Source organism: Dipodomys merriami, unplaced genomic scaffold (assembly GCF_024711535.1).
Source record: "Dipodomys merriami isolate MVZ:Mamm:240054 unplaced genomic scaffold, mDipMer1.0.p SCAF_3109, whole genome shotgun sequence".
NCBI classification, from domain to species: Eukaryota; Metazoa; Chordata; class Mammalia; order Rodentia; family Heteromyidae; genus Dipodomys; species Dipodomys merriami.
Window position 1 is genome coordinate 1 of NW_027204615.1, and position 20,039 is coordinate 20,039.

At 34.8% G+C, this 20,039-nt stretch overlaps 1 pseudogene; it reads left to right on the forward strand.

The window, feature by feature from the left end:
• Window positions 1–4,331: 4,331 nt before the first annotated feature.
• LOC138841274 (periphilin-1 pseudogene) lies at window positions 4,332–4,996 on the forward strand (annotated as a pseudogene).
• Window positions 4,997–20,039: the final 15,043 nt, after the last annotated feature.

Below are 20,039 nucleotides of genomic sequence, written 5' to 3' on the forward strand. Positions count from 1 at the left end.
AGAGGGTTAATTTTATACCATGCTACTTACCAAAGTTTTGAATCAACCTGATTAAATTGAGAGTGAGGTCCGTGGGATTCTTTAAATACAAGATCATGTCATCTGCAAAGAGGGAGAGTTTTACTTCATCTTTCCCCATTTGGATCCCTTTTATATTTGCATCTTGTCTTATTGCTGTAGCTAGGTATTCTAATACTAAATTGAAGATAAGTGAAGAGACTGGACATCCTTGTCTGATTTCTGAGTTAAGAGGAATGGCTTTAGTTTTTCATCATTAAGTATAATGCTGGCTGTATGTTTGTCATATATAGCCTTTATTGTATTGAGGCAGGTTCTGTGGATTCCTAATTTTTCCAGAACCTTTATCGTAAACGAGTATTGGAAATGCTTTTTCTGCATCTATTGTGATAACCATGTGGTTCTTATTATTGCTTTTGTTGATGTAATGAATTATATTAATTCATTTGCATCCCTGAAATGAATCCTGTTTGATTATAATGTATGATTATTTGGATGAATAGTTGAAGTCCACTGGCCAAAATTTTGTTGAGAACTTTTGCTTCAATGTTCATCAAAGAAATGGGTCTATACTTCTCTTTCGTTGATGAGTCTCTGCCTGGTTTTGGGATGAGGGAATTGATGGCTTCATAGAATGAGTTCGGTAGTGAACATTCTCTTTGAATTTCATTGAAGATTTGAAGGAGTATTGGTGTAAGTTCTGCTTTGAAGGTATCGTAGAATTCCACTGTAAATTTATCTTATTCTAGGCTTTTCTTCGATGGGAGGTCTCTTATTGTTGTTTCTATTTCAATGCTTTATATGCACCTTTTAAGATGGTTCAACTGATCTTGGTTTAGTTTCAGCATGTCAATATTTGCTAGGAAATGGTCCATTTCTGCCAAGTTCTCAACCTTACTAGCATAAAGTTTTGAGAAGTATTCCCTTATAGTGTTCTGAATCTTGGTAGTTTCTGTGGTGAAATTTCCATTCTCATCTCTGACATTATTTATTTTGCTGTGTTCTATTCTTTTTCTAAGTTTTTCTAAAGTCTATTTTGTTAATTTTATCGAAGAATCAACTCTTTGTTGGGTTGATTCCTTGTATTTTTTTTTAGATTCTAATTCATTAAATTCTGATTTAATTTTGATTATTTCTTTCCGTCTACTGGATTGGGGTTTATCTTGCTGCTCTATTTCAAGGAGGTTCAGATCTATCTAAATTTTTTATTTCAGCTCTCTCCAATTTGTTGTTGAAGGAACTCAGAGCTATAAAATTACCTCTGAGTACTGCCTTTGCTTTGTCCCAGAGGATCTGGTAATTTTATATGTTCATTTTTGTTGAATATCATGAACACTGGAATTTCTTTCTAATCGCTTCCATGACCCATTGGTGATTCAACAGTGTGTTGTTTAGCATCTAAATGTTACAGGACTTTCTTTGGTGGCTTTTGGTGTTGAGTTCTAAATTTATTCCCTTGTGTTCTTAGTAATGCAAGGTATAAATTCAATATTTCTGAATTTGGACAGGTTTGCTTTGGACCTAAAATGTGGTCTATTTTGGAAAATGTTCTGTGTGCTGCTGAGAAAAACGTGTATTCTGATGCTGCTGGGTGAAATATTAGGTAGATGTCTGTTAAATCTAGGTTTTTAGATTTGTGGTTTCTCTGTTGAGTTTTTTGCCAAGTTGATCTATGAAGTGGGGATAGGAGTGTGATAAAGTTCCCAACAATTAATGTCTTTGGATCTATGTGAAAATTGAGGGAATGTAGTGTTTATTAGATAAATTTGGGTGCTCCGTGGTTTGGTGAATAGAGATGTAGAATTGTAATATCCTCCTGAAGGACCCATCCCTTAATTAGTATGTAGCGACATTTTTTTATCTATTCTCGCTAATTTTAATTTGAAGTCTATTTCATGTGATATTAGGATTGTAATTCCCACCAGTTTATCGGAGCCATTTGCCCGGTAGACTTTGTTTCACCTTCAAAATATGTTTTTTTATGGACCAGTTCTGACTTCTGAAGGCAGCAGATAGAAGGATCTTGCTTTTTAATCCAACTAGACAATCTATGTCTCTTAATTGGAGAGTTAAGTCCAGAGTTAGGAATGATAGGTGTTTGAGAGTTCCTGCAATGTAATCCACCTTCTTGGGTTCTTCAGTGACTGGATTCTTCCTATGGTTGTTGGATTCTCAGTTTGGGTGCAGTTTCTTGGCCTTTCTTGTGGTCTTGTTGATTTTTCTATGTGTAGGCATCTTCAAGTATCTTTTATAGGGCTGGCTTGGTGGAGACATATTGTTTCAGTTTTTCTTTGCTATGGAAGGTTTTTATTTCACCTTCGGTTATCAAGGAGAGTTTCGTTGGTTACACTGTTCTTGATTGATAGTTGTCTTTAGAGCATGGCCTCGATCATCGCAGGCTCTTCTTGCTTTAATTGTCTTGCTGCGACATCTGAGGTGATTCTAATTGGTTTCCCTTTATAAGTGGTTGACTTTTACTCCCTGAGAGTTTTAAGGAATTTTTCCTTTGTCTAAACTGATCCCGTACGGATTATAATGTCATGGTGGGATATCCTATTCTTGTCTAGTCTATTTGGAGTTCTAAAAGCTTCTTGTATCTGAATAGGCCTATCTTTTTGCATCTTTGGGAAATTCTCTTCTAGGATCCTATTAACCAAGTTTGCTAGACCATTAAGTTATGTCTCTATGTTATCCTCCACATCCATTATCCTCAGATTAGGCCGTCAGATGGTGTCTCCCAAATGGTGAATAGATGTATCATATTTTTCGGATTTGTCTTGGATAGTTGTATGTTCTTTCTCTATAATAACCTGGCTGTCCTCACTCCCTCAGATTCGATGTTCTGCGTGGTCTAACCTACTGTCAAGACTTTCTAATTTTTTTCTTTCTTTTCCTTCTAATTGGTTGGCATTGATGGCTTCAAATTCTTTGTTGGAGCTTTGTTTTCGATCTTGTATGAAATTCTTTACTTCCTTAATTTTGTGCTCAGTGTTTATTCTAAAATCACTTAGTTGATTGGTTATGGTTTCCTTGAACTCCCATTCCTTCTGTTGGGCTCCATTCAGCATTCCCTTTGTGATTTACCTGAATTCTTTCAGCTGTCTGTTTATAGATTCCATGAATACCTTTATTGATCTTTGTGTATTCTCATCCCCCTCTCAAAATTCCTGTATAACTCTTTGATTAGCTTCCTCACGTTCACATAATTCCTGTCCTTCTTTTTGACTATTCTCAGCCTGCTCACACAATTCCTTCATTTCTCATTGACTCTTCTCAACATGCTCACTCAATTCTTGTATCACTCTTTGAGTAGTTCCTCATGCTCACGAGATCTCTGTGTTGATCTTTGGTTTGCCTCCTCTCTCTTCCTATCATGCTAATCCTGAGACGCTTGCAAGTTTTCAATCATTTCATTCACCATGTTTAGCAGTAGTGTTTGTAGAGCTTTTTGGGGACTCTCCTCTGGATTATTCATTAACTGTTCTGTCACTTGATTATCATGAATGGGAGTTGAGATACCCGGATTTGCCATTTTTCTTGTGTTTTTCTGTCTTGTTCTGACCATTTGGTATGAAAGTAAAATTGTGTGCTCGAATAGTATTTTAAGGCAATCATCAACCAGAGTCCTTTATTTGCACAGTCAAAATGACTGCAGATAAAATGTAGTTCAACAGATACAATCTATTCAAACAAGTATGATTAATAGGCTTTGAACAGCAGAGAAGAATTTGGCAAAACAGAAATTATTACGTTTAGGGAAATATGTGGGAGAAATAAGTTTAGTTGTATGTGGAAAGGCAAAAGGGGAGTGAATTTAATCAAGTTCTAATTTCAGAGAGGGAAAAGGATTGGACAGAATGTTAGGAGAGAGATTAAAAAAAGAAAAAAATTGAAAAAGAACAATTGAAATTTAAAAAGTGAAACTCAAAATTATGTAAATATAAAAAAATGTTATTGAGAGAAGAAAAGGATAGGATGAGAGGAGGGGAGGAACAGAAAGGAAATATGAAAAACTAAAAAATAAAAATCCTTAAAATTAGTTACTTGAAAATTATATAGGTATAAAGAGATAATACTGCTATTAAAGAATTTAAGCCTAAGAGTTTGTGAATAGAGTAATAAATTTCTGGATTATGTGTGTACTCAATGGGGGATAGCATATAATAATCGATGAAGGTTATATATCTGCACCTGGGCAGAACAGCAATTAAGGCATGCAAAAAAGAAAGAGAAAAAATGAAAAGAATAAAAAAGAGGGGACATAAGCTACATAAAATAAAATTTCACTCTTTCTTGTCTACTCTCCAACCACCATGAGGAACAGAAGAGATGGTTTTAGAAGAAAAAGTTTCTACTTTTCCCATTTTTCAAGGGATCGTTCTCCCCATAAAAGGGAGCATCCATTTTTCAGAGTCACCTGGAGGTCGAAAGGACTCTCCACACAACAGATCTGGCTCCAGTTTCAGCAGCAGGGGCTACTCTCCAGGACGGAGCAGAGCATATTCATTCCACAAGTCTCAGCATAGTTGTGGTGCCTGAACTCTGAGCCTGGGCGCTGACCCCCAGCTCTTCAGCTCAAGGCTAGCACTCTACCACTTGAGCCACAGCACCACTTCCAGCTTTTTTCTTTTTGCTTGTATGGTGCTGAGGAATCGAACATAGGGCCTCATGCATGCAAGGCAAGTGCTCTGCCACTGAGCTACCTCCCCAGCCCTCTACTCAGTCTTTGAAAACATCATGAGACACTTCACCTTCAAGCTCTTCAACAGTTCCTTCATCAAAGGTTTATCGGCAAAACTGCAAAACTTTCGGGATGGTTGTGAAAATGCTGATTGAAAAAGATCCTTCATTAGAACAGTCAATACAGTTTGCACTGAGGCAAAATTTACATGAAATAGGTGAGCGTTGTGTTGAACAATTGAAGCATTAAATTGCAGAGTATGATAATTCTGCTCAAGATTTTGGAGAGCATTTTTAGAAGAATAAGTGTCTAGGTATAATAAACATTAAAAGTAATCTTTCTAGATATAACCACACTCCCTCATCCACCTGTGGAACTGTGTAATTTTTTAATGTACGGGACTTTTGTGATGAAGAGCAATATTTTATTTGGCCATATTTCCAATTCAGTCAAAGGTCTAAAATAGTCTTGGAAAGATACTTTAGCTATAATTTTTTTCTAAACATAAATTCACTTAGTCCATATTCCCACAGCAACTCCCCATCTCTCCCCTCAAATGATGGTTAATTTGATAAGCTTTGGTAAAACAATCCTGGAGAGTAGCTCTTTGTACTTACTCTACTTTACTGTCTTTGATAACATATGCTGATTTGTTTAGTCATTTGAGTATAATTTATAGGTAGAGATCATTCCACTTAAAATGATAGTCTTTTGCATTTTTGGAGCAGAGATCGCCATGTGAAAACTGTTACCATTTTGAGTTGTGATTTTTTTTGCTGACTTAGTGCATATTTGCTTTCAGAACAGTTCTCATTCAGCAACAAAACAACTTTCAAAATTCTAAATCATAACAATTTTTTCTCAAAACATATAACAGTGTTTTCTCTTAAAATATTCATGAATGTTTGAGTACTGTAGTTGATAAAAATATTAAATATCATATAGTAAAATAAAAGAAATCAATTTGAGGTGGAAGATGAGTATTTTAAAAATGTAATTACTGCAATAACTTTCTACAGAAAAAACTCAGCAAATATAGGAGATTGGTGTTTAACATTTCCATAGACCCATACTGGTTTAAACCATTTTTCAAACTATTTTTTATTAGTCTCTATAATATGAGTGTTTTGTTCTGCTGAATTTTTTTTTTGGGGGGGTGGGAGCCGGTTGTGGGGCCTGAACTCTGGGCATGGATGCTGTCCCTCAGCTCTTCAGCTCAAGGCTAGTGCTCTACCACTTGAGCCACAGCACCACTTCTGGCTTTTTTCTATTTGCTTATGTGGTGCTGGGGAATCAAACCCAGGGCCTCTGGCATGCAAGGCAATCGCTATACCACTGAGCCACCTTCCCAGCCCCTGTTCTGTTGATTTTTAAATGTCTTAACCTTCCAAATGTTCTTGAAAGAAACAAAGGAGAATTAGTAAGTTAGCAAGCAGTCTGCGTGTGTTCCAGTCTTTCATGAGTGAGCCAACAAAATCATGAGTTAGTTAAGAATTTAACAGGGACCATTAGAATATTCCATTTTTCCTCGCCATTTTCAGCAGTCCTGTGCATTGAACCAAAATAAAATTTTGTAGCATTAGTTAATACGGCACTTTTAACAATCATGCTTGTTATTACTGCCCAATTGCATTATACTCCCATTCTTTTTCTTTTTACCATGTTATCACTTCAATTCTGGCATATTTCTATGCCCTTTATTGTTGCCTTCATCTAAAAGTACCTAAAGTTTACATTGAATGTCAAAATAGCAATATAAATAATTTTAATGTAGCTTATGATTTGTGCTTCAAAATATGTGTTGTATCATTTTGCAAGTTTTGATGAAGGCCATTTAAGTTTTCTAAGACCACCTTAATTTTCCTCTCTTTGAAATCTAACTTCTTAACTTTTCAACATTTATAAACTATAAGCCCAATAAAAGTTCCATATATTATCTGCTATTCTTCAGTGTAAATAATGATGTGTTGCTCAATTTAGAAAGATCAAGGCGTCATTGATGTTGATATTATTTTATCCTCTCGGTGTTTTTTTTTTCCCTTAAATATTCTGTTCCCAGAATTCAGTTCCTTTAATCAAGAATTTTTTACAAGTAAAATTTGAGACACTACCATAGGCAGAGGTGTTATTCACTTTATTGAAATTATTAAATGTTTACTAACATATATTTCAGTACAGGCACAAGCATTTAAAGCTGTTATAGCTTTCCATTGGCAGCATTCTGATGTTTGTCAGTGTTTAACAGCTTATTTGATTTTTGCTTTTTGATGCCTTTTAAATTCTAATTTTAGGATAGATATATTCAGATGTGTTCTACAGTATATTTTGCAAAATGCTCTTATTTGTAGATTGTTGTTTTTTATTAATGCCCAAATGATGTGACAAAACTTTTATTGTCTTACAATAAAGCCTTGATGACCAACAGGGAAAATAGATATTGTAAAGCTTTTTGTGAACTTAAAAAAATACAAAATAAAGCAATCAAGTTTAAATAAAAAATACATAATTTAACTGTATTGCTATAGTAAATATTATTCTAGGTGTATTACCTTTTTTAAAAATGAACACTATTTTGCATCTAATTTGAATTAATTACCCCCTTCTTTATCAGAGGATCATCAACTTGAACGTTTTCCAACTATACAATATTTTCACAATATATTTGCCATTATTTTGAAAAAAAAACAAAATTTTAGTATTGTCACATAGTAAAACAGAAAACAGTTTAATTCTCTGGAAGCTCCTAACTTTTAAAACTGAATAATTGTTAAGAGGACAGAATATATGTGTTCTTCAAAATTACTACAATTACTAACTACTCATTTTCAAATTCTGAACCAGAATTTTGACATTCAATTTTTGAATGTCTCTGGTACACAGACATAGAGAGACATTCAAAACAGTACTTATTTGCATGTTATTTAATTCTGCAATAGCTTCAGTTTCAATGGGGGTTTCAGAAATCAACAGAAAATATAGCCACGTTCTTGTAGAGGATAAAACTACTGTGTGTTATAATTAATTCCTCAAGAATAAGCTATTATTTCTATGACCACCAATACCAAGCTTTTATGTCATAAACTCATCCTAGCCCAACAATTTCCAACTTGTAAGGTGCACCTCAATATTCCCTTAATTCACATCATGAATAGCTTATCACTATTGCAAAAAAATACTACACTTCTGCTAATGTGATGCCGTTCCTATTGTGAAAAGAACACTACATTAAACTTTTCTGAAACATTTCCCCCCCAGTGTTATGCTTGAAATCAGAACACTTGCAAATATTATTTATATTTATATTTTTATCTATCATAGATAGTCAGGAGGCTAAGATCAGAAGATTATGGTTCAAAGCCCACCCAGGGAGGAAAGCTCCTTAGATTCTTATCTCCAATAAACTGCTCAGAAAAAGCCAGACACAAGTGGCACTGAGGTTGAGTGGTAGGGCGCAAGCCTTGAGCAAAAACCGGCTCAGAGAGAGTGGCCAGCTCCAGTGTTCAGGACTGAGGAGCAAACAAAAAACAAAAACAAAATAAAAACAAACCACAGCCCTGGCATTTTTCTCATTGAATACAGAGGCACATAATTAAGGAAATTTCTTCCTGTATTACAAATAGAGACACAAACCAAGACGTCACATAATTACTCTCTTCATACCTTGTTACACCAAAGCCTCAAAAAAATTGCTTTTTCTAAATTAACAAATTAATTTCATTCATTTCTTGCCAACTCTGTCTAGATTATTCACAGTATCATATTATACATGTATTATCTATTAACTAAATTCTAATTATACCTCGCTTAAAAGAATATTTTAAGCAAATAGAATGCCAGAATCATTTGTGAATTTGTCAATTAAACCCTCTACTTAAAAATAATTTTGTATTATCTTATAGAATACAAAATTACAAACAAAGACAAAATATTTATTTTAAATCTAAATTCTAATTTAGCAAGGTCTACAAAGTCCTACATTAGACGAACTTTGCTATTTCTCCAAGCTTAAACATTTGTAATCCTTCATCATTTCTTTGGAATCCAACAGAAGGATGCTTACTTTTTCAAAGTTTTCATTGGGAATCAGGAGCCATTTTGCATCTAGGAATGTTCTGTAATGAAGAGAGCATTAAAAACACAACTGAGGATTATAAGTGTTTTGCATTTCAATAGGAAACGACTTCTCAAAACATAATGACACAAATTAGCCCAAACTTCCAATTGTGTATCCCTTTCTTGTTGTTTGGTGTTTCATGGAGATAAAATTATACTATCTGGCCCAGGGAAGGTATCGCTATGTAATTATACTCTCTAATCTCTTGTCTTAGTCTGCTAGAATTCCAGGCTTGTATCACATTGCCCTGTCATAGTTTGTTGGTTTATTTAATCTACATACTAGCAATTCTGAACTTCTCTGACTGCTCAAACTGTTTATGTACTATTTTCAAAGATGTGCTAACATTTAACACAGGATATGAACACTTTCAGATGCACATGCAGGGTCTCTGATTCATTCTTCCATGGATCCAATCCATTTTGTAATGATTACTTGATTTTCTTACTATCTCTGGTTCCTACCTATGTAATATTCTCAAACTTTTTGAAGAAATTTCACTTGAGGACTTTCTAATATTAAAAATTATCACATGATCTAGTTTTACTCAGGATATATTTTATATTGTTTTTTAAACTTTTCTACACATTCCGAGAGTTATTTCATTTGTTTATGTTTGTTTGCATATATAAGTTACTCTGTGTGTATGTGTATGTTTGTATGTATATATGCAAAAGCCTCAGCAACCTTATTCAGCAATCTTGCTCATGACTAGTATTCTATCACTTGAGCTCACGCCTATAATTCTAGCTACTCAGGAGGCTGAGATCTGAGGATTGCAATTCAAATCTAGCATGAGTAGGAAAGAAATGTTCTGAGGCATTTATCTCCAATTAACCACCAGAAAACTGGAAGTAGCGCTGTGGCTCAAATGGTAGAGCACTAGCCTTGAGCTGAAGAGCGGAGAGACATTGCCCATGCCCACAGTTCAAGCCCTGCCACGACCATCAAAAAAAAAAAGAAAGGAAAAAGGAAAGAAAGAAAGAAAGAAAGAAAGAAAGAAAGAAAGAAAGAAAGAAAGAAAGAAAGAAAGAATGAAAGAAAGAAAAGAGAAAGAATGAATGAAAGAAAGAAAGAGAAATGAGATCTTAGCCACTAGTTCATTGCTAGTATAATTCCCTCACTCTCAACGTGGACTTTTTCTTTCCCGTTAAGTACATGCTCTTATATCTAACTTGCTTTGGAACAAGAACTATTCTTCCATTCTACGTTTTACAAATTTGTGTGATTAGCAACCATGATTTAGAGCTAGAAGATGAAAGAGAGTGGCCTCATCCTTCATGTTCCACTTAGTATTAATGCTTTCTCTATGTCACTCCCATAGATCTACATATTTGCATTGACTTTATTGTTTCATAGTTGTTTTATTTGCAGAGTTTTCTGTAGTATATTGAACCAATATACTTAAACACAGAACTTTTTTCTCCTATTATTCCTATTGATTCTCCTACTGTTAACTTATGTACACTTAAGAAATAATGCACAAAAGTGGGATTGCTGGATCATAGGGGAGATCTATGTGAAGTCTTCTGAGGAACCTCCATACTGCTTTCCAAAGTGGTTGAACAAGTTTACATTCCCACCAACAATGAAGTAAGGTTCCTTTCTGTCCACATCCCCTCCAGCATCTGTTGTTGTTAGAGTTCTTGATTTTTGCTGTTCTAACTGGAGTGAGGTGATATCTCAATGTTGTTTTGATTTGCATTTCTTTTATGGCTAGGGATGTTGAACATTTCTTCATGTGTCTATTGGCCATCCTTGTTTCTTCTTCAGAGAAGCTTCTCTTTGCAATCCCACTTTTGGGCATTTACCCAAATGTTTACAAACAAGACCACACTAAAGCTACCAGCACAACTATGTTTATTGCAGCATTATTTACCATAGCTAAGATATGGAACCAACCCAGATGCCCCTCAGTAGATGAATGGATCAAGAAAATGTGGTATATATACACAATGGAATTCTATGCCTCCATCAGAAAGAATGACATTTCCCCATTTGTTAGGAAATGGAAAGGTTTGGAAAAAATTATATTAAGTGAAGTAAGCCAGGCCCAAAGAAGCATAGGTCCCATGGTTTCCCTTATTTGCAATATCTAGTATAGGTATGAGTCAAGCGGAAAAGGTCAGATAATGTGATGTTAGGAAAATGAACCCTTAAATATGTATTTTAATGTTTTCGTTTCTTTCATGCATGTGTTTCTAACTCATTTATAAGATTATTTCTTTGTTGCTTTGTATGTCCCTCCCCCACAGTGTAACCTCCGCTTTCACTATATTTGATGTCAGTATAACATGTGGAGGAGATGGGGACAAAAAGTCGTTTAAGGATTCAGGTGGACCTGTTGCAACAATGAGAAGTACAAAATGTCATGTCAAAACCAGCTTTACAATGTCGGTGTGGGGGGGGCGAGGGGGGTATAATTGGGTGGGGGGAGGGGGGTAAAATTGGGTGGGGGGAGGGGGGAGGCGGGGAAGGGAAGTGAAGGGTAAACAAAGGAGGAGGCTGCAATGCTTGGTAAGAAATGTATGCATTATCCTGCCCATGTAATTGTAGCCCCCCTGTACAGTATGTTCTCAAATAAAATAAAATACAATTAAAAAAAAAAAGAAATAATGCACAACATACACACTCACAAAAAAACATTCTGAGAATCTTCTTCCAGTTAAATTTAAGTTACAGAGAACCAAAGTTATAGAGTTCGTTTTTGACATGACAACATGTACTTCTCATTGTTGCATCGGGCCCACCTGTATCATTAAACGACTTGTTTTCCCCATCTCCTCCACAAATTATACCGACATCAAATATAGTGAAAGCAGGGGTTATACTGTGGGGGAGGGACATACAAAATAGATAATGTTTTTATAAGCTATTTAAATTCCATATTTGTCTTTGCTAAGTTGTCCCTGAAACAGGTGTCACCTCATGTCCAAAGATGTCTTTGTGCTATTTCAAGGAAGCCAGAAAACATTCATTTTAACTCGAGCAGTGCCATAGATTGTTACTGGAAATAAGTGGAAGGAACTGTTACTGCAAGTGGAAACTGATCCCAAGAGAGGAATTGAACATGGAGAAATGACAAAATTCAAGTTAATTTGTGTTCCTTTTTACTGAACAAGAAAAGAATCCAAGTCTTGAAGGAAACTCTGTCCCTGACTTGTTCGAGTGTGTTAATTACTCATATAAAACATGTCTGTAAAATTGTAGTTGAGAGTTTTAAAAAACAATGTGCCATTTGAAGGCCAGCATAGGAAAAAAGGAAATAACTTAGTTTAAAAAGTGTTCTGCTGGGAAGGTGGCTCAGTGGTAGAGCTCTTGCCGTGCATGCCTGAGGCCCTGGGTTTGATTCCTCAGCACCACATAAGCAAAAAAGAAAAAAACCAAAAGTGGCGCTGTGGCTGAAGTGGTAGAGCGCTAGCCTTGAGCTGAAGAGCTGAGGGACAGTGTCTAGGCCCAGAGTTCAGGCCCTACGACCGGACAAAAAAAAAGTGTTCTGCTGTAAAGAAACAAAGACATGGAGGTTGTAAAGAGTCTTATGCATGGATATTTCCCTCCTGAGATGATTTTCCTATTGCAGGAGTTAGTTATCCATTCCTTTAGTCTGGTCCTGAGTTCTCCATCCCAATAAGGATTCCAAAAAGGCAAGATCGAGTCAGTATGATCAGCAAAAGAAGTCTCTTCTCAATCCAATGCTTTAAGGATGGTCCCAAAGAAATATGTGCTGTTTTTTGCTTGTTTATTTGTTTGTTTAATTTGTGCTTGTTCTGGGGCTTGATGTCAGATGCTAGACCATGTCCGTTAAAAATTTTCTTCCTTGTCCAACTTCCCCCAAAGCTAGTACTCCATTGCTTGAGCCAAAACTCCACTTCTGGCTTTTTGGTTGTTTAATTACAGATAAGAATTTGACAGACTCTTCTGCCTGGGTTGGCTTTGAAATGAGAAAGTAAAAAAGCCAAGTGATATAAGATTTCTGTTTTGAACCAAGAAATACTAGAAGTTTATTATAAATCTAATATTTGACAATTTTTAAAAGAAGAAAATATGTCCAGCAAAGAAGCCATAACTTAAATAACTCACCAAAGTAGGTACACCATTCATTTTGGAATTATTTTTGCATCTTGGGAAGATAACTATTGACTTTGTAGTTCCTTTTGGGGAAACTTAAAGTCATATTTGCATTTTTTTGTTGGCCATAGGGCTTCAACTCTTATCCTGGGCCCTGTCCCTCAACTCTGCAGCTCCAGCTGAGCACTCTACCACTTTAAGTACAGCACCACATCCAGGTTTCTTGTGATTAACAGAAGATAAGAGTCTCATGAACTTTCCGGACCAGGCTGGCTTTGACCTGCAATCCTCTGGTCTCAACCTCCTTGAGTAGCTAGGATTACAGGCATGAACCACCAGCACCCAGCTCATATTTGCATTTATGTGCAATTTATAACACTATGTAGACAAAGAATGGAAATTTGAATCAATTGATGTGACATTGCAACTTTTCAGAAAAATTGAGGTAGCAATAAATATGTCCTCCTTTTCCATCTTGTTACACTAAGGACTAATGTGCTATGCAACTCTTACATTAGCATCCTCTACTGACTGCATATGTGGACTTAGTATCACAAATTGTTCACAGAGAAATAGAGAAAAATGAAGTGAGATTTTTACAAGGCAAAGATCAGGTATGAAAGAACAGCACAGAAGGTGATACAATTTATCACACAGAAATTAAAAACTAGCCAAGGAGATTTAGAATGCTAAAGGCAATGAGGAATAAGCCTACTTGATTACTAGTTCTTCAATAACCAAAAATGGTTCCCTCTAACAGTCACCGGTATACCTTAGTTATTATTATTATTATCATTTATTCCTTCCATTTGGAGTTATTTCTTCTCTTCAGTCACAACTGTTAATTAGCCTCTGCATTTTTGGTGCCATGACTGAGCAAAAAGATTTCAAATCTTACTTAGACTACCTGTCTCATTGTGATGAGCAGTGACCACTGAAATGCCTGGAAGCTTTGAATTTCCAGTATTAAACTTCACTTGATATCAAAGCACATTTCTGGCATTAATTACCATGACCTATTAACAAAACATTTCTTTCAACACTGTATTCTAATATGGGTAAAGCACATGAATTAATTAAGGACTATTGTCAGGTATCAGTATGGAAGGGCAATTACATTTTCCAAGTATGGGTTGTTTATTTTGCATTTACTAACTGTCTTTTTTGCTAGTCCTGGCACTTGAACTGAAGGCCAGGGAACTGTTCCTGAGGTGTTTTTTGTTTTGTTTTGTTTTGTTTTTTTTGCTCAAGGCTAGCACTCTACCATGTGAGGCACAGCACTACTTCCAGTGTTTATTTTCTGTTTATTTGGTACTGAGGAATTGATTTCAGGGATTCATGCATGCTAGGCAATAACTGTACCATGAAGCCACATTCCCAGAGACTTAATGACTTTCTTAAGATAGCATTAATTTTTCATTCTGTTACTATGTATTATAATTTAGGCCAGGTGGTAGAAAAGGAAGTGGAAAACAATACTAAGTCCAATAAGGCTGACATTCTTGTCACATCACTAAGCAAGTACAGTGTTAAGACCTGCAGGACACATAGGGGTGTTACATGTGACATTATTATGTAAAACACCATTAACAGTCCTCTTCTGCTTCCACTTTCAAGGTCAAGAGCCAAATATCTAAGCCTTTTTATTGATTGTTTTTCCTATGAAGGAAGAAGGAGGATGTGGAAGGAGATGGTGGGACAATATGTATATTGGCTCCCTGCCCACATTTTTTGGATTTTTAAAAAGTGCTACTGATGAACGCCCATTTACATCTATTTGACTATACTATCTGCACAAGGTGCAGATAAATGAATGCATTTATTCTGGTGGATAGTCACATATATTAACAAAATCCATTTCTGGAAAAAAAAGATACTAGGTAATAAAATATAAAGTATTGACTATAAAATGCTTTCTTCTCTTAGCAGAACAAAATGGAGTATTGAAATGATTACTCCAGCTTTCTATGAGATTTTATGCTGTCTAAGTATCAAAATGTTCTCTAATTCTTGTAACATCCAAGCATAAAAGACATGATTTGAACATCTCAGTAGTTTTAGAAACAAATGTACATAATAGCCTCCTTCTTGCAGAGACATATGTGATAGCCAGTATGATTGACTGTATTATAGTTCTCATTTTTTTCCTCTTTATCTCAAGTGTTGCATATTTTGGCATATTACTCTATGTCCTGCATCAGCTCCCTGTAGGTGAGATTTAACTCTACTCTGCAATGCGATGGGTCATGTGACTTACTTTAGCTTACAAAAATGAACGAGAATTGGCAACAGATTTCTATGCAATTCTCCCTGTCTAACAGCTGACAGCTGACTTGTTTTCTCTTAGCTATAAAAATAGCATATTTCCAGAGGAAATCTTCTTTCAACTTATATACTGAAAGAACATAGCATATGAAATTGAGGCAAAACTCAAATATAGCCACATACATATAACACAACAAGAGTTAAGCTAATATTAGAATATGATATTGAGAAGTTAGTTTCTTACCATCCTTGTATGCTTTTATGATTGTTGACTGTAGCACACAAGAATTTAACAAATACTAAACGAAAACTAAACAAATAGACAACTTTTCCTGTTTGATGATATTACAATTTTTATAAAGAAGCATTCTCCATGAGATCACTTGTGGGGTTATCTTTTTTATTATTCATACATTGTGATTGAGATGAGGAAAAACAAAATATCTAGATTTCTTCTTCTCTTTTCCTTTTTGTCTAGTGTGAATTCTCATCCTTTCTCCAAATTCTCCTATTAATAAAGGAAGAATGACACATTGTGGATATCAAGCAAAAGGCTTTAAATCAAGAATTTCATTCTTTTAGAAATAGGTGAAGTAAATCAGAGTGCCTCGAAGAAGAATAAAAACATGATTTTTTCTCCTGTTTGGCTTCCACCATAGTGTCTGAACATGACTTTAAATATGTAATAAAATATTTGCTTTGGCTAATTTTTTTTTAAAAATTGTTTTTTTTTAATATTATTTTATTTTATTTGAGAACATACTGTACAGAGGGGCTACCTGCCCATGTAAATGTAAAAAATTGTTTTTTAAATAAAGATAATTTTAAAAAAATTTGTTAAATAAATAAATCATAATTTGTTGTTCGCTTTTGGCAGAAATGAAATAAGACTGCATTATCATTGGGTGAGTTGAGAGGCTAAATTTTATCAGAATCTAAATATAATAAAAATAGATGATATAAAAATAAATACCTTGTAAGTACATTTTTAACATGACATACCCACAGAGACACTTTTTTCTTCTTTTCCTCTCTACACTGATTCAATTTCAATAAGCAATTCATGTAATTCAAATAGCTGTTTCCGAAATAGATTAGACACAAAAAGTTAGAAAAATAAAACCAGTATTGGATGGTGCATTCTTTAAAAATAGCAGTCAAATAAGTATTAACCACAATTTCAAAATAATAGCAGTTAAATGCTCTTGAAAAGAGAAGATTTTAAGTAGAATGAATAAAACAAATGATAGTGCCAGAACTGCTTCAGGAGCTGCTCTCTGGTATTTAGGGTTTATAGTACATGACAATGTTTTAATCAGGATTAATTGCTTTCAGGGACTAAATTTCTTTAGTTATATTTTATTGTAGAAATATGTTATTCCAATTTAATGAAATGATAACAGTTTATAGTAGAAATAACGCTACACACTCATTGTGGTACGCATTATATATTATATATATAATTTTACAAACATATATATATATATATAATATATATATATATCTGCATATATATGTTTATTTTTAATTTTGGTGCATGGGGCTTAAAATATGGACCTGTACACTGTCCCTCAGCTCTTCAGCTCAAGATTAGTCCTCTACCACTTGAGCCACTGCTAGTTTTCTTTTGGCTCATTGGAGATAAGAGTCTCGTGGACTTCCTGCCTAAGCTTGCTTTGAACCATGATTCTGAGCTCTCAGACTCCTTAGTAGCTGGTGTTGCAAACATGAACCACTAGCACCTAGCTACATAATTATTTTTTACATATTTATGAAATATTAAGTGGTAATCCTATTCATTTATATGTTGTGTAACGATCAAGCTACATCATATCCATTAACTTCTGCAAGTAACATTTCTTTTTAGTGAGAATGCTCAAAAACTTATCTTCTGGCTATGATGAAATATATATATATTCTTAACTATAATCACCTTGCTTCTTGTGGTATACAATTAATATATTTACTTTTATTCTGCTAATTAAAGTTATATAAAACATAAATTTTAAAGTGAAAGAAATTCACGGTTCCATTACTTTTTTTAAGAAGACAATTATACCTTTTGTTTTCAGTTATATTTCTTTGGGAATGTGTACTATTCATTGATTCAACTGTTAAAATTGATAACAATTACATTATATCCAGTTGATTCAAACTTGTATTTGAAAATTGCACACAACACAAATATACTTCCACTTTACTACATAATTAAAATAACATTAAAGCAAAGATTGGTGTTAGCCATTCATGTGTACAATCCTAGAAACCCAGGAGGCTAAGACCTGAATATTTTAGTTCAATATCAGTCCAAACAACAAAATGTGAAAACTTATCTCGAATTATCCAGCAAGAAGCAGAAGGTGAGAATGTGGCTCGAGGAATAGAGTGTCATCAGCCATGAGCAAAAAATACAAGGTAGACCATTAAACTTCACGTTTACAACACAACACAAAACAACACAAAACAAAACACAAAAACACAAAAGTATTATGAACATCAATAATGAAGACAAAATAGTAGAAAAGATCATGAGAAATGTGTAAACATCTGGAAGACAGAAATCATTTGACAGAAATTTGATTCATGAGAGGGAAAGGTTGCAGGCTCATTTGTAGAATCTCATTGTAAGCATTTGTGTTGAAACCTGGCTATTGGGTAACATGTGAAAGAGTACATTGGATTACCTGACATAGCAGACATTGCCTGTGACTATGTACCATCCCAGTCTGCAAAATCTAAACTCATGCGAGTTAATTTAAATAAAAGCTCATGTTCGAGACTGGTCCACCCAGACTGGGGTCTTTATTTTGAGGCTTCAGACCTGTGTTTTGTTTATAACCATTCCTGTTTTACACCCCTTCCTTTGTGCACCTATGCCTTATTGAGCTGGCACCAGGCCAAGGCTTTGAATTTGACTCCCCTCCTGCCTTAATCCCTCCATTTCTCCAGCTACAACTCATTTCACATGCTATCTCTGTCTTTACATTAGTTGTTTTCTTACTAATCCCCACCAGAAAACTCTTATATTCATGTAAATCCCACCATAAATAACCTAGTGAAAGGAGTGTTTATTATTTGCTGAGGCTCTCATCTGTGGTTTTGCTCCCAAATAAATCTGTGCTACACGATCTCATTTTTCTTCATGGCTTTTCAGTCTGACAACTGATTGATTTGGTTTGATGTAATCCCACTTATCCAGACTTACTTTGGAAGTTTGACCAAGGAGCCGTCATGTTTCTCCTAACTCTTCCTGTAACAATCTCAAGGTATCTGGAATTACATGGAGGTCTTTGATCCATTTGGAATCGATTCTGATACACTGATATATATAAGGATCTAAATTCGGTTTTCTGTATACTGCCAATTCTACCAGCACAATTTTTTTTTCTTCCATCCTGTGTGTCTGGCTTCCTTGTCAAAGATTATTTACCTATAGGAGTGGATTCATTTCTGGATCTTCAATTCTGTTGTATTGTTGGAATTCTGTGCTTCCATTGGAAAGAATGCCATTACTCCATTCCTAAACAAAAGGAAAGAATGGAAAAAAATGATATTAAGTGAAATAAGCCAGATCTAATTAAATATATGCTGCACGGTTGTCTTCATTTGTAATAACTAGATATGTCTATAAATCTACAAGTTAATCGAATAGTTAGTAAAAGACATACAATTACACTTGGATATGATTAACTAAGAGCACTCTAAGCATTCACATGGCAGGAACAAGGGAAACTATTCTTAGGAGAGGATCACAATGTCTCCATACCTATGTGCATATGACCATATAAATATCGCTTATTGCAATGAATTCTAAGAATCAATCATACATGTGAAATGCATCTATCTGTATATAATTTTAAAAGATGTCATGAAAATAACCAACTTCTCTGTAAACTCAAAAGCAAAATTCTAAGTTTAGAAGATAAAATTGAAGAATGCTTTCAGCACATAAACTTAAACACATAGGGAAAAATGTGGGAGAGAAAAGATAAGATGAAAAGTAGAATAGGTAACTATTGAAGAATTCATAAACTATTTCCAAAAGTATACAAGAGAGCTGGGGTACATCTCACTTGTAGGACTAGACTAATATATACAAAGCCATAGGTTCAATCCCCATGAGTTAATAAATAGTAGTAATGCAATAATTACCTGAAATCAATGCTTTCATATTAGAGAGGCCTGAATCCTAAAACAGTAAATAAATTATTCTCAATGGTTGTATCCAATGACAAGTAACTACAAGAATGAAGAGTAAATATTTTCTTTTTCTAGCCTTTCCTTTCCTTTTCTGGTTTATTCTTTTCTTTTTTCCTTTGACACTACTGGTGCTTGAAGTTGCTAATGCTCTAATCACTTTAGATTATTTTTCAGGCTAGGCCTACCTTGAGGAATGATAGCTTACCAATGGCTTCCACAAACGTGAGATAACAGGGAAATTTCATTATATCCAGCTTTCTTTGTTTTTGTAGTTTCTCATGAATTTTTATTTTTTAGAACTGGCCTTGATATCAGTCTTCTAAATCTCTGCCTTCTAATTAGCAAAGTACATTTCATCTCAAGCTTGGACCCACACTATATTTCAGTTTAACCATTCAATATTGACTTCAGTTCAACCAGCGTGAACTATTGGGGAAATATATGGACACCTCACTCCCACTGACAGGCAGTTCTAATGAAGATGAGGAACGAGATGAATACGTGAGGAATGGTATCAGTTGCCAAAAAAGAGAATGGAATAGGATCCAAACAATTTCTTCTTTGGGCTGCCGAAAATAATCGGCTTACTACAGTTGCAAGACTACTTTTCAAAAAGGCCACTCATGTGAATACTAGGGATCAAGATGAGTATACCCCTCTTCATCGGGAAGCCTACTGTGGACACTTAGACAT